Here is a 12958-nt window from a genome sequence, read left to right as displayed (position 1 = left end):
GTTTGTCGTGGATGGGGTGTGGTCCCCTTATTGCGCTTAAGAGATCTCTACATGCGAAAGAATGCGGACGCGTGTTTCAGTATAGTGTACTGCGTACTGCAGAGGAACAGTTCCGAGACGACGGCTGTGTCAGCACAACAACGCACCTGGTCATAAAGCAGCACCTGTAAGGCAGAGGGTCGTGGACAATAACATTCTTGAAATGGAATGATTTGCCCAGAGTTTCGAACTGAAGCCAATGGAAGACCTTTGGGATGGTTTAGAACGTCGACTTCGCTCCACATCTAGCGTCCGACTTCACTACATTCTCTGGTTTCGGCTCCGAGGGAAAATGGGCTAATACACCTCCACAAACATTCAGACATCTCAGTAGATCTCAGGCGAAGGGTGGAAACACTCCGCATTAATGTCCACTGATAGGTGTCCGGATACTATTGATCAGATAGCACAGACTGCAAGTGGCAACGAAGTGAATGGCAGAGGGTACTCCCCATTGTACCACGCCTTAGACTTTGCTCGTGCTGAATTCGCGTATGGATGACGGTGAAACTTCTTTATTTAAATGAGTGTGTCTGTACTCAAATTGCAGAATGACTGAGAAGTTGAAACTTCTAAGTTATTTGATTCCGAAACAGCCGAGTAAAACTGAACGTACTGAGCCTACTTTCTCTTTGCTTTTTCTTATCATGCCAACACTGACCCACAATATTCTAGCGCAATGCAATTTGACTGCTCAAAAAAATTACAACCTGACTTCAAATAATTAATTCCAAAGAATGGCCCTGACTAAAAAGAAATCTTAACAATAACCTGTACATTTCATTAAGCACTTACCTCACAAAACTCTTCAATACGCGAACTACTGCAATACAGCGAGCTTCAATACTGCCAGCTAAATAAAAGATTCTAACTGATGGTGACTTCCAACTGCCCCACGCTTCTGGCGATTAACTTTCAACGAGTCCAACCAGCCACAGAGTCTCTTACAAGGAAAGCGCAGTCAGAGATCCAATGCAAAGCGCTACACAACGCTGCCAAAACAGAAGCAGTCCACTTACAACGGGAAGAATGACTGTTTAAACCCCTCTGTGCACGTTATAGTTACGCCGATTGCTGTAGCATTTTCCTAGATTCATTGGTTCTTGAAACTTTCTAACTAGGCGCTCGTGGCAGTAGTGGCGTTGCAGCATTTCTGTGTCTCGGGAGATACACAAAAGATGTGACCATTTGTGCTGCCTTTCTTTGTTCATGTCAAATATCGGCTGCTAGTCGTGGTTGGTATCGAGCATTCAGACATGAGCAGTACTCTACGATAGATCGATCGGTGTCTCGTAAGCAGTCTCTTTTGTTGATTGCATTTTTCCGGTATCCTGCTGATAACCGCAAGTCTTCCACCTGCTTTTCCTACGATTGATCCATATCCCTACAAATTATTACCTCCACATATTTGTACGAATTGACTAATTCCAGCTGTGGCTCAGTGGTATTATAGTCATAGGATACTACATTCTACGTTTTGTAAAATACACAATTTTACATTTCTATACATGCAAAGGCAGCTGCAAAACTTCGCACGACTTTAATCTTTCCAAGATCTGACTGAACTTTCGTGCAGCTTGTTTCAGACAGTACTTCATACCGTGCTAAAACAATTTTGCCTTTGTTCCGACGGATCTTACTGTCGCGTGAAGCTGGACTCTTAGTAGGAAGGACGGCGGTTGAAATCCCAATCCAGCTGTCAAGATTGAGGTGTTCTGTGGTTTCTGTAAATACCCTGAGGCGGAAGGGCACGGCCACCCTTCCCCATTCCGAGTCTGTAGTCGGTCTGTAATAATCTCGTCGTCAATGGAGCCTAAAACCCTAATGTTCTTTCTCTCTTTGACGAATCAAGTCTGAGAACGATTGTGCTATCCTAACAGCCATGTCTGAAATTATTCCACTCTGATGGATAATATGAAAGTACGCCACATACTGGAATGAGGATTTCGAAACCCCTGTGTGCAGTTTCTTTAACACATGCACCGTACTTTTGAGAACCTAACACCAAATTTGGCTTTCTTTCGTCTTCCCTTCTACAGGTTTTACTTGTTCGTTGAATCTCATAACGCTGCTGTTACACTTCTATTTTCAAACGTATTTGTAAACAAGGATAGGATACGGAATTAGTCGGTGCTATGCCAGTATTCATATGATTTACTGGAAGAGCAGACAGCTGCAAGTTCTTAACCACTTTGCTCGGTAATTGTCTTCCATACTCAGACAGCAGGTGGGTTCTCACGACGTGCGCCGGCGACCGTGTTGGCAGACGTTTATGGCACTGTTTACTCTTCAAGAAGCTAATAGGCTTCGGTCTTAGCGTTGCCGTCGTCTTTAGATATACTGGTTTCTCAAGGGGGCGAGGATGGGGGGGGGGGGGGGGCGAAGTCGTGAAGTGACTACAAAGACCAGCACGTCACAGAAACTGGGAGTGTTTGCTTGTAGTCCCATCCGCCAGTAAGACGAGAACACCTCAGGCTTAGCCGAGTAGAGACAAAATTTCGCCCCCTGTCGCAGATATAGCGTTGATATCCATGAAATTGTGTTTGTGTTCTGTTGGTACTTGTTACACAATAAAGTAAGTTAAGTGTCAGAAATTTTCATCTACGGAATAATTTTGTTTATAGAGCTTGAAAGTGGCCTACTGTGTTACGCTATATTACGTGCGGTTCTAGGCGCTACAGTCTGGAACCGCGTGGCTGCTACGGTCGCAGGTTCGAATCCTGCCTCGGGCATGAATGTGTGTGTTGTCCTTAGGTTACTTAGGTTTAAGTAGTTCTAAGTTCTAGGGGACCGATGACCACAGATGTTAAGTCCCATAAATCTCAGAGCCATTTGAACCGTATCAGTAATATATAATATCGGTCGAACAGGTTGAGCTCTAGCTGCTAGATATAAGAAACATATTCCCACTAGAACCGCTCGGCCATTCCGGCCGGCTATATTACTGATAAATTATATATTATATATTATTGATTATGATATTTGACAGATATAATATATAATTATATATTATATATAATTGGAACAATCTCACCAAATCCTGAAGTGTAGGCGCCGCTTCAGAAATGCAACGACGTCTCGTCTGAACGACCTCGGAACGCAGTTTGTATTCAGATTCACTCACCTGTATGGGCCAATACCACCCACTGTTCTGATTGGCTGGAAGCGACCGGAACTCGTGGTACCACCACAATTTCCCAAAGAAACATAGACCCACAGAGTCTGCACAAAATATCGCTACTGATTACGAAATTTCTTTGCGAAAAGTTTGCAAAGACTAATTTCGCGAGAATTGTAGCAGAATTGTAACTTCAAATTTTTTTAAAGTTGCCATGTGTGTCCTGTTTAAACGGACAAAGTAAAATAGTGACTTGTAAAATTCTGTTTTGGACTGTTTATTACGGATGGAAAATCATCACTGATTTTCAGCACTTAAGAAAGGGATGAACTGAAATGTGACTGAAGGTGACCCAAATGAACTTAAAAACATCGTGAAAGTGCACAACACAGTTCTGGCCGATCGTTGGTTATAAGTATACGAAACGGCTGACGTCATGGACATGTCAGGAGAGAGAAAGTGTTGTTGTTGTGGTCTTCAGTCCTGAGACTGGTTTGATGCAGCTCTCCATCCTACTCTATCCTGTGCAAGCTTTTTCATCTCCCAGTACCTACTGCAACCTACATCCTTCTGAATCTGCTTAGTGTATTCATCTCTTGGTCTCCCTCTACGATTTTTACCCTCCACGCTGCCCTCCAATACTAAATTGGTGATCCCTTGATGCCTCAGAACATGTCCTACCAACCGATCCCTTCTTCTGGTCAAGTTGTGCCACAAACTTCTCTTCTCCCCAATCCTATTCAATACTTCCTCATTAGTTATGTGATCTACCCATCTAATCTTCAGCATTCTTCTGTAGCACTACATTTCGAAAGCTTCTATTCTCTTCTTGTCCAAACTATTTATCGTCCATGTTTCACTTCCATACATGGCTACACTCCATATAAATACTTTCAGAAATGACTTCCTGACACTTAAATCTATACTCGATGTTAACAAATTTCTCTTCTTCAGAAACGCTTTCCTTGCCATTGCCAGTCTCCATTTTATATCCTCTCTACTTCGACCATCATCAGTTATTTTGCTCCCCAAATAGCAAAACTCCTTTACTACTTTAAGTGTCTCATTTCCTAATCTAATTCCCTCAGCATCACCCGACTTAATTCGACTACATTCCATTATCCTCGTTTTGCTTTTGTTGATGTTCATCTTATATCCTCCTTTCAAGACACTATCCATTCCGTTCAACTACTCTTCCAAGTCCTTTGCTGTCTCTGACAGAATTACAATGTCATCGGCAAACCTCAAAGTTTTTACTTCTTCTCCATGGAATTTAATACCTACTCCGAATTTTTCTTTTGTTTCCTTCACTGCTTACTCAATATACAGATTGAACGACATCGGGGAGAGGCTACAACCCTGCCTTACTCCCTTCCCAACCACTGCTTCCCTTTCATGTCCCTCGACTCTTATAACTGCCATCTGGTTTCTGTACAAATTGTAAAGTGTGTGTGTGTGTGTGTGTGTAAATTGCACTTTGCAAGAATAAATACTAAGAGAAAGAATTTTTGTTACAACCACATCGATTGTAATTAATAAAAACAAAAAAATATCACTCTCAATCAAATTAATTTTAATTTTGTTAGTGTTAACAAGTTTCAATTATAAACTAATGGAAAAAATCACATCAACAAGGAGTTGTGCGACATAAATGAAAGTTGGTAGTAGTGTTTCTACATCTGAAAGATGATGTCTGTTCAAATTTCGCACCAGTCGCATAACAGTGGCGCTAGTGGCACCGCTATGAGCATGCAAATCTAGCTTGCTTGAAATACGCGCTGTAACCGCCGTGAGAGTTAGTTAACTTTGAGATTGGACGTGGTGAGCTGACAATAGTCGAGAATGCTTTTAAGGTGACAAAGACGCCATTATCAACACCTCACTGAGTTTGGACGAGTTCGTGTAACTGGGCTACAAAAAGCTGCGTGTTCCTTCTGAGATATTACAGAAAGACTTGGAAAGAATGTAGCCGCTGTACGATGATTGCTGGCAGCGGTGATCACGAGAATCTACGGTCGCAAGAAGACCGGGCTCCGGACGCCCACGTGGCTGTAGCGAGAGGGAAGGCCATCGTGTCCGGTGCATGGCGCTGGCACATAGTGCTGCGACTGGAGCAGCAGTCCGAGCAGCAGTTGGCACCACAGCGACACAACGAATTGTTACAAATCGCTTAATTCAAGGACAGCTCCGAACAAGGCGCCCTGCAGCGTGCAGTCCACCTACCCCGAAACCACAGCCACTTGTGACTTCATCGGTGTCAAGCGGGAGCTCAGAGCTCATTGGAGGGCAGCGTGGAAGTTGTGTTTTCTGATGAAAGCTGGTTCTGCCTCTAAGCCAGTGATGACCTTGTGTTGGTAAGAAGGAGGCCAGTTGAGGACCTGCAGCCAAGCTGTCTGCGTGCTAGACACACTGGACCTGCACCTTGTGTTGTGGTCTGGGGTGCGATTTCCTATGACAGCAGGAGCGCTCTCGTGGTCATCTCACGAACCAAACTGCAAATTTGTATGTGTATGTGGTGATTCGACCTATTGTGCTGCCATTCATGAGCAGTATTGCAAGGGATTTTTTTCAAGAGGATAACGCTCGCCCACAAACCGCTGCTGTAACACAACATGCTCGATGAAGTGTCGACATGGTTCCTTGGCCTGCTCGATGACCATATCTGTCTCCATTCGAGCATATACCGGTCACCCTTGGCTTCAATTCCAGCGCCATTCACAACCAGTACTAACCGCTCCTGTATTGACCGACCGAGCTTAACAGGTATGTAGCTCCATCCCACAAACTGATATCTGGAACGTGTACAACACAATCGTACATGCACGTCTGCATGCTTGCATTCGACGTTTTGGCTCTCACACCGGTTGTTAATGTACGAGCATTTCACATTTGCAATGGCTTATCACGCTCTTATTAATCTATCATCTAGCAATGTTAATCTCATAAATATGTTACCTAGACAAATGTAAGCCCGAAATTTTATTACTCTATCTTAATTATTTTCTGGTTTTGCGATTTTTTTCCATTGCTGTATAATAACCACCATAAACCCAATTTGAAGTTCGTTTGAGAAACTAGTGCGTGGAGCCGCTGCGTTATTGCCAGGTGGACGGAAGAAGGAAGGAAGAGTACAGTATTATCAAGTGGTTCCGTCAAAAAGTTATGGCTTGTTAATAACACAGGCTCCGCATGCTGCCGTCTCACAAGGACTTGAAATGGGTCTGATGATGGATATAATATTAGACTGAAACCGATAATCGCCAACAAAATTAAAATTAATGCGACTTGGACTGACACACTGTATTGAAACTACGAGAAATGTTTGTGCAAAAGTCTGCCGTTGTAAGGTAGCTGTAGTTAATGTTTATAGTGAACTAGCTGACAAACCTGGCGCTGCCCAGGTATTCATTTCCCCAATTTTCTATTAGAAACGAAAATAAAGAAAATGAATTGCGTGTGCAGTGTAATATGGAGTAAAATTCATTTGCATGTATTCGTGAAAATATCTCTGAAATGAAACACTCGCACGAAGAAATATGCATAATATACAAATGTAGAAGTCATAATATTTCTGTGCGTTGGGTGTAGCTGTTTCGAATGACTACTTTTGTACACGTCTCTATCGCAATGCCTCTTTGTTGCTCAATAGACGGCAGTTGTTTGCGCCCTCAGCCGTTTGAGCTTCGCAGTTGGTAGCTGTCAAAAGCGCTGCCAGGTGTGACGGATTTCCTTAAGTTGACTGCGATGTAGGAGTGTGTTAGTAGCAAGGACTAAATGTGTTCTAACGGCATAGACAACGCTGCAGTTCTTCACGCAACTCAGTGTTTATGACGTCATATCTCCTGAACTATCTATCGTACAATGACATAATTGTGTAGGCACATTCAGCGGCATATGTGGTGGATACTGTCAGCAAAATGTGTTAGGAAAAGAGTTTGTAGCCTAGAAGTAATAAATTTAAATGTCACTCTCAGTGCAGCAATTTTTCGTGATATACGTCTTTATGACGTAGTGCCTTCTAAGCTATCATATGATTTTGTAGATGCATTTACCGCCATATGTGGATACTGTTTCCGAAATTTATTGTGAATAGAGTTAGTAGCACAGAAGTAGTAAAGTTAACCGTCATGCATGATGCAACAGTTTTTACCTCACCTCATGTCGTGATAAATGAAGTTAGTTTATTCCATACATCAATGTTGGGCGCCGAAAATGTATAACACACAATTGAGAACTTTAACTCGACTGGAACACTAGGGTACGAACTGCATAACATGCAAATCTATATGAAAGCATTGAGAACCAGGCAAAAGAGGATACGCCACCGACTGTAAGATTAATTCATCATTCAAATAGATGATTGTAACTCACAAAAATTAGTGTGTGTGTGTGTGTGGTCACTGGATGCATTGCTCGCCGAATTACATTGTAGGACTAAAAGTTTTAGTGTATCAATAACTATGCAGTTAGTAATGCAAGACATCTGTAGTGCATAATAAAACATTCACAGAAAGATTGACAACTTTCCAGATGCAAAGATGACTTGACAGAATGCACATGCAGTTTAAAAGTATTCTAAGGCAGCTTTTCAGTTATAATTTGTTTAAGAACAAATTCTGGAACGGCAGTATTTGCTAGCGTCTTTTTTCTCTTGGCGCTCCTCCTGACCGCAAGCCAGGCAGGAAGTGGTCCCACTCTTTGTTGCATATTTTAGCTGATCACAAATTTGATGAGATGCATATAGCTCTTATTTGTCACTTTAAACATTTCCTTGTCCTGACTCGTTTTTTCTAAATATTTTTCCAGCAATTAATGTTGGAGAATAGGAATCAAGTCGGATTTTTTTAATACGGCGATGCAATTTATCAGCCGCCATCGTAGCAGTTTTAATTACACATCGCAAGATTGATGATGGAACTTGCCTTCACATACATCTTTTCTACGAAGTCCGATATTATTCTGAAGAGTCGCTACTTACAATGAAATTATTTCTTGTCTTTTCATGGTCACGCATCACGTTATTAACGACGGAACGACTGCCATGATTTTCGCCGATTTTTTCCGCTCTTGTCAGTCAATTGTAATCTGCCCTCTTTTAATTTATTTTCTTTACTTATTAGCAACAACATTGAAAATTGTGTAATAGGGAGTGTGGACTACAAGATGAAAATGTAGTTAGATAGGGCCATGTGCATAGCACCTCCTGTTTTTGGCTTATGAAGGGCAGAAATTGGTTCAAATGGCTCTGAGCACTATGGGACTTAACATCTATGGTCATCAGTCCCCTAGAACTTAGAACTACTTAAACCTAACTAACCTAAGGATATCACACTACACCCAGCCATCACGAGGCAGAGAAAATCCCTGACCCCGCCGGGAATCGAACCCGGGAACCCGGGCGTGGGAAGCGAGAAAGCTACCGCATGAAGGGCAGAGACAGGTGGTAAGTGATGAAGCAAATAAATCTCAGGGAAAATGACTCACGCCTTGATGAGACCTGCCTGAGAATCTCTATATTTAGTGTCTAAAATTTTACAAACAGGGCTAACATGGAAGCTGAATTTATTGTTAGAAATAGAATGATTTGTAAGTTAATACAGGGTACTATAATAGCAATGCATTCCTTACTTGCAAGTGCTTCATATGATCTCACCAATTAAAGCACCATGCGGCTCCATCTAGACCTACGTCCTCTCAAAACGGGATTTTTATCTCGAACGCCTAAAGCAGCCCTTTTCGCCGGCCAACTTGCGCCTGGCCATCGTGCCACACGTCAGCCCGAAGAGAGTCGCAAAGACAATTGACGCACGCGCGCAGCTTCGAAGATAATGTCGCGTATAACAACTTATACTTAGGGCAATAGAAGCCACCTTTCACCGTATGTATGCTGATCACGAACACATGCGAAGGCGAAATTCTCGGCAATGTTCGGGACATTACTCTTACCTACGAAGAGAACGTGAAATCCAAATTTTTGGGTCATCCTACCTGTTCGCAAGATTGGCATTGTATAATTCCCATGTATTCTCTCAGTTGAATAAATTTGTTACTGGAAACAGACTCCACTGGAAAGATTACGTCAGACGTAGGTATCACGGGGTCCCTGGTTCGATTCCCGGCCGGGTTGAAGATTTTCCCTGCCCGGAGACTGGGTGTTTGTGTTGTCCTCATCATATCATCATCAGCATTTGTGAGATTGACTAGATTGGATTGTGAAAAGAAAATTGATTGTGTAAAAATTGGGACATTGTGCAGATTTACGTACTGGAACTGATGTGTTGGCAGAAGAGCCAACACCGTGTTACTAGTGGACGCCGAAATGCACGCGTTTTAGCTCACGCAGGCTGGCGTGAGGAGGGAAGGACCATACTGACATGAGGTCTGGAACATGACTTGGAATTAGAATTCAGAAAGCGGACGTAATTAGTCTGATACTTAACTTTAGTCCATTAATGAGAAACGTCGCTCTTGACGGTACATGATTCACAATATTATCTGTTCATAATACATTCTAGTAACTGAATATAGCGCCTTGCTAGGTCGTAGCAAATGACGTAGCTGAAGGCTATGCTAAACTATCGTCTCTGCAAATAAGAGCGTATGTAGGCAGTGCACCATCGCTAGCGAAGTCGGCGAGTGCTAGGGAGTGTCTCTAAGACTAGACCTGCCGTGTGGCGGCGCTCGGTCTGCAATCACTGATAGTGGCGACACGCGGGTCCGACGTGTACTAACGGACCGCGGCCGATTTAAAGGCTACCACCTAGCAAGTGTGGTGTCTGGCAGTGACACCACAGGAACAACGGTGATTTAAAAGTGGACTAATTCGAATATTAGTTTGTATCAGGGATGACTTACAAATTTCATATTGTAACTAATTGTTATTTATGAACTGGGCTCATTTGTCACTGCAGACTCAGGCGTTTATTGTATGGTGCGTAACGATGTAAAGAAAAAAGTATAAAGTGCATGTCTGGGGGAGGGGGAAGGAGAAGTAGAAACGGGACTTCCTGTTGATGGTGTGCCGCTGGCTACATTGTGTTTCCGACCGTGGCTTTTCCGACCGTGGCTTTTCCGACCCTACTGTAGGTGCCACAAGTACCGTGGCACTTCCGACCACCGTGGTGTTTCCGGCCACAACCTCCACCACTGCTGATTTACGCGGGTCATTCACCTGCAGCAGTTATGTTGTCACAGTCAGTCAGACAGTGCCCTTGCCGACAGCCTTCGCTTCCGTGCAGTTTTGTACGCTGCTTGAGTTCTGTAAAAAGTGAGTAACACACATAATTACAGCAGCGAAGGGGAAGCTGTGTCTTATTAAGGACGGTCATCGCTAACGGGTGTACAGAAAGCGTAGACGAACTGATAGTGCGTGAATTCCGAACGGTGTAAGTGTCGAGGGTGCTTAAAAATTTCAAATGGCAAAGTCATGGCTGAGAAGCAAAATTCTTCCTCACCTGGGGAAACAGATGTGCAGATTAAAAAAAACAACGAATGCATAACTACAGTAAAAGAATCCGCGAAGGAAAGACAGTGCCTGTTCTCGAAGTTCTGAAAAAGGTATTTCAAGATTTGAAAGATAAATGTTTAGATTTTGTCGCAAATATGCTAAATTATGAGAGGTCCACTGCTGGGACGGCCCAAAACACTGGCTCTAGTTCGTAGATTCAGCTGAGAGAAGACATTTTCAAATTAACTGAAGGTAATTGACGATGAGTCTGTTCTGACAAAAGAACCTGGTGTTCAGTTGTGAAGAACTGGAGAAAATCCTGTGGGAAAATGGAACTGTTCTTATGGACGCGGCATCTGAGAGTTTTCTGAAACAGTTCGAACGATTCACAATACCATACGTATGTTTAAGTGAATTTAACTGAATGAAAATTAATAATGATAATCACATCCTTGAGATCCAAAGCAGGTATTAATGTACGCAATGGGTTGATGAACGCTATGGAATATTGTGAGCCTAGCAACGAATTCTAAAGTGGAGAATTCGCATTTTATCAGTGAAAAATATTAAATGAGATAGTACAAACAAGATTGAAATGAACTCTATGGTTCATTACAAAAAAGCATTAAAATCAGAAAGCATCAAAAATAGTCATAAAATTACTGAAGGTACAACCACAGAATTAACCATGAGAACTATAAAACTCGAACTTTTGGTTGCCAAAATTACTCGATGGCATTCGGATTGCTTAATAATCTCGCATCTCACTTTGTGTCATTTATCTCAACCTGACTATTTAACAATAACATTGACTGCTTGTGTAGAGGACCGAAGAAACCCAGAGATCTGAGGATGTACTGACGAACATGGGACAGTGAAATCTACCATGATTCTGAACTCCAGACTCACGACTATCCTAACTTGCCGGAGATGGCAGCTATCCTCACCGTAAACTTCAGTGTGATACGAGCAGTGTGCTGACAACGTGACACACTTCCAAGAAGTCTGACGCTGGGGACGTTCTGTCAACGACCCCTCCAGGTGAGAGCACGGCCTGCAGAGAAGCGATGTGTTCAGATCAAGGCCTCGAAATCAAGGCTCTCTTTCCGTTATTAAAGAGCTGACTGTTCCCTTATACAAGCCAAGAAAAACTCGACCATGCATCGGCCCACGAATGGCGTAATTGTTTCTTAAAAAAATCGCCAAGAAGAGGCGAAACGTCAAAAAACCAATGATCTCAATATCTTACCCTCTTTTCTAAAAAAAGTACCTGCTACGTGTGGTGTCACATTACGAATCCCGGAAAAAAGCTAGAAAACAGTGCTCGTGACTAGGCACTAACTTTGCGACATCTTCTGAAGCTGCGGTATATCAGAGCTGTTTTTTTTCATGGTTTTTTGGAAAACCAGAAGATGTTTATTTGCAGAAAGCGTTTTTTAAAATATGTTCCGAGCACCTACCTTCCGGTGGCAGACTTCTGTTAGCCAAAACGGTTGCTTTCAACTCGGTGGTCGACAGCGAATACTTACAAAAAGCCGCACAATAGACCAGCCCTATAATCACGGTAGCTGCAGTTACTTCCCAAGAGAACGCGAGTGCATCTATACCTGCCAGTCCCCGTTGGAACAGTTCTGAAGCGATGCCACGAAGTGGTTTCTTCATCTTCGGAATCAAATCAAAGTCACAGGGACTTAAGCCGTATTACTGTTCGTTTTTGGAGCTTCACTTGCGACCAGCTTTGCGAAAGAAGCGGCGACACTTTCTGCGCATACCACCAACCATTTTGCACGACAATGCACGGGCGCATACAGCGCTAGCTGTGGCTGCTCTGTTCGGTCGATAGGACTGGGAAGTACTGTACCATCCACCATACTCCCCGGACTTAAGTCCTTGTGACTTTGATTTGATTCCGAAGAAGAAAGAACCACTTCGTGGCATTCGCTTCTGAACTGTTCCAGAGATTCGACAGGCAGTAGACCGCTCCATTCGCACCATCAACAGAACAGGCTCTGCTAACTGTATACAACGCCTTCCACATCGCTGGCAACGGCTTCTACACAACGTTGGTGACTACTTTGAAGGACAGTAACAGGTGCAAACATGTAACTCTTTTGTATCGTTTGTGAATAAATAGTTGCCACTATTTAAGTTCGAACCCTCGTATTTAAAACTGTAAGAAACTAACACTCAAGCTTGATTATTGCCTCAGCGCTGTACGTTTTCGCTAATAGTTACAAAAATTCCAGTTGGCGCTTAATAAAACACAAGTCCTAAATTGAAATGCTTTTTATTTCGTAATTTGCTATTAGCTCTACTAAATAGATATTTCACTGTATTTCTTTCATCGGAAATTT

The sequence above is a fragment of the Schistocerca piceifrons genome, chromosome 1 (genome assembly GCF_021461385.2).
Source record: "Schistocerca piceifrons isolate TAMUIC-IGC-003096 chromosome 1, iqSchPice1.1, whole genome shotgun sequence".
Classification (NCBI taxonomy): domain Eukaryota; kingdom Metazoa; phylum Arthropoda; class Insecta; order Orthoptera; family Acrididae; genus Schistocerca; species Schistocerca piceifrons.
Note: the sequence above shows the minus strand (reverse complement) of the source record.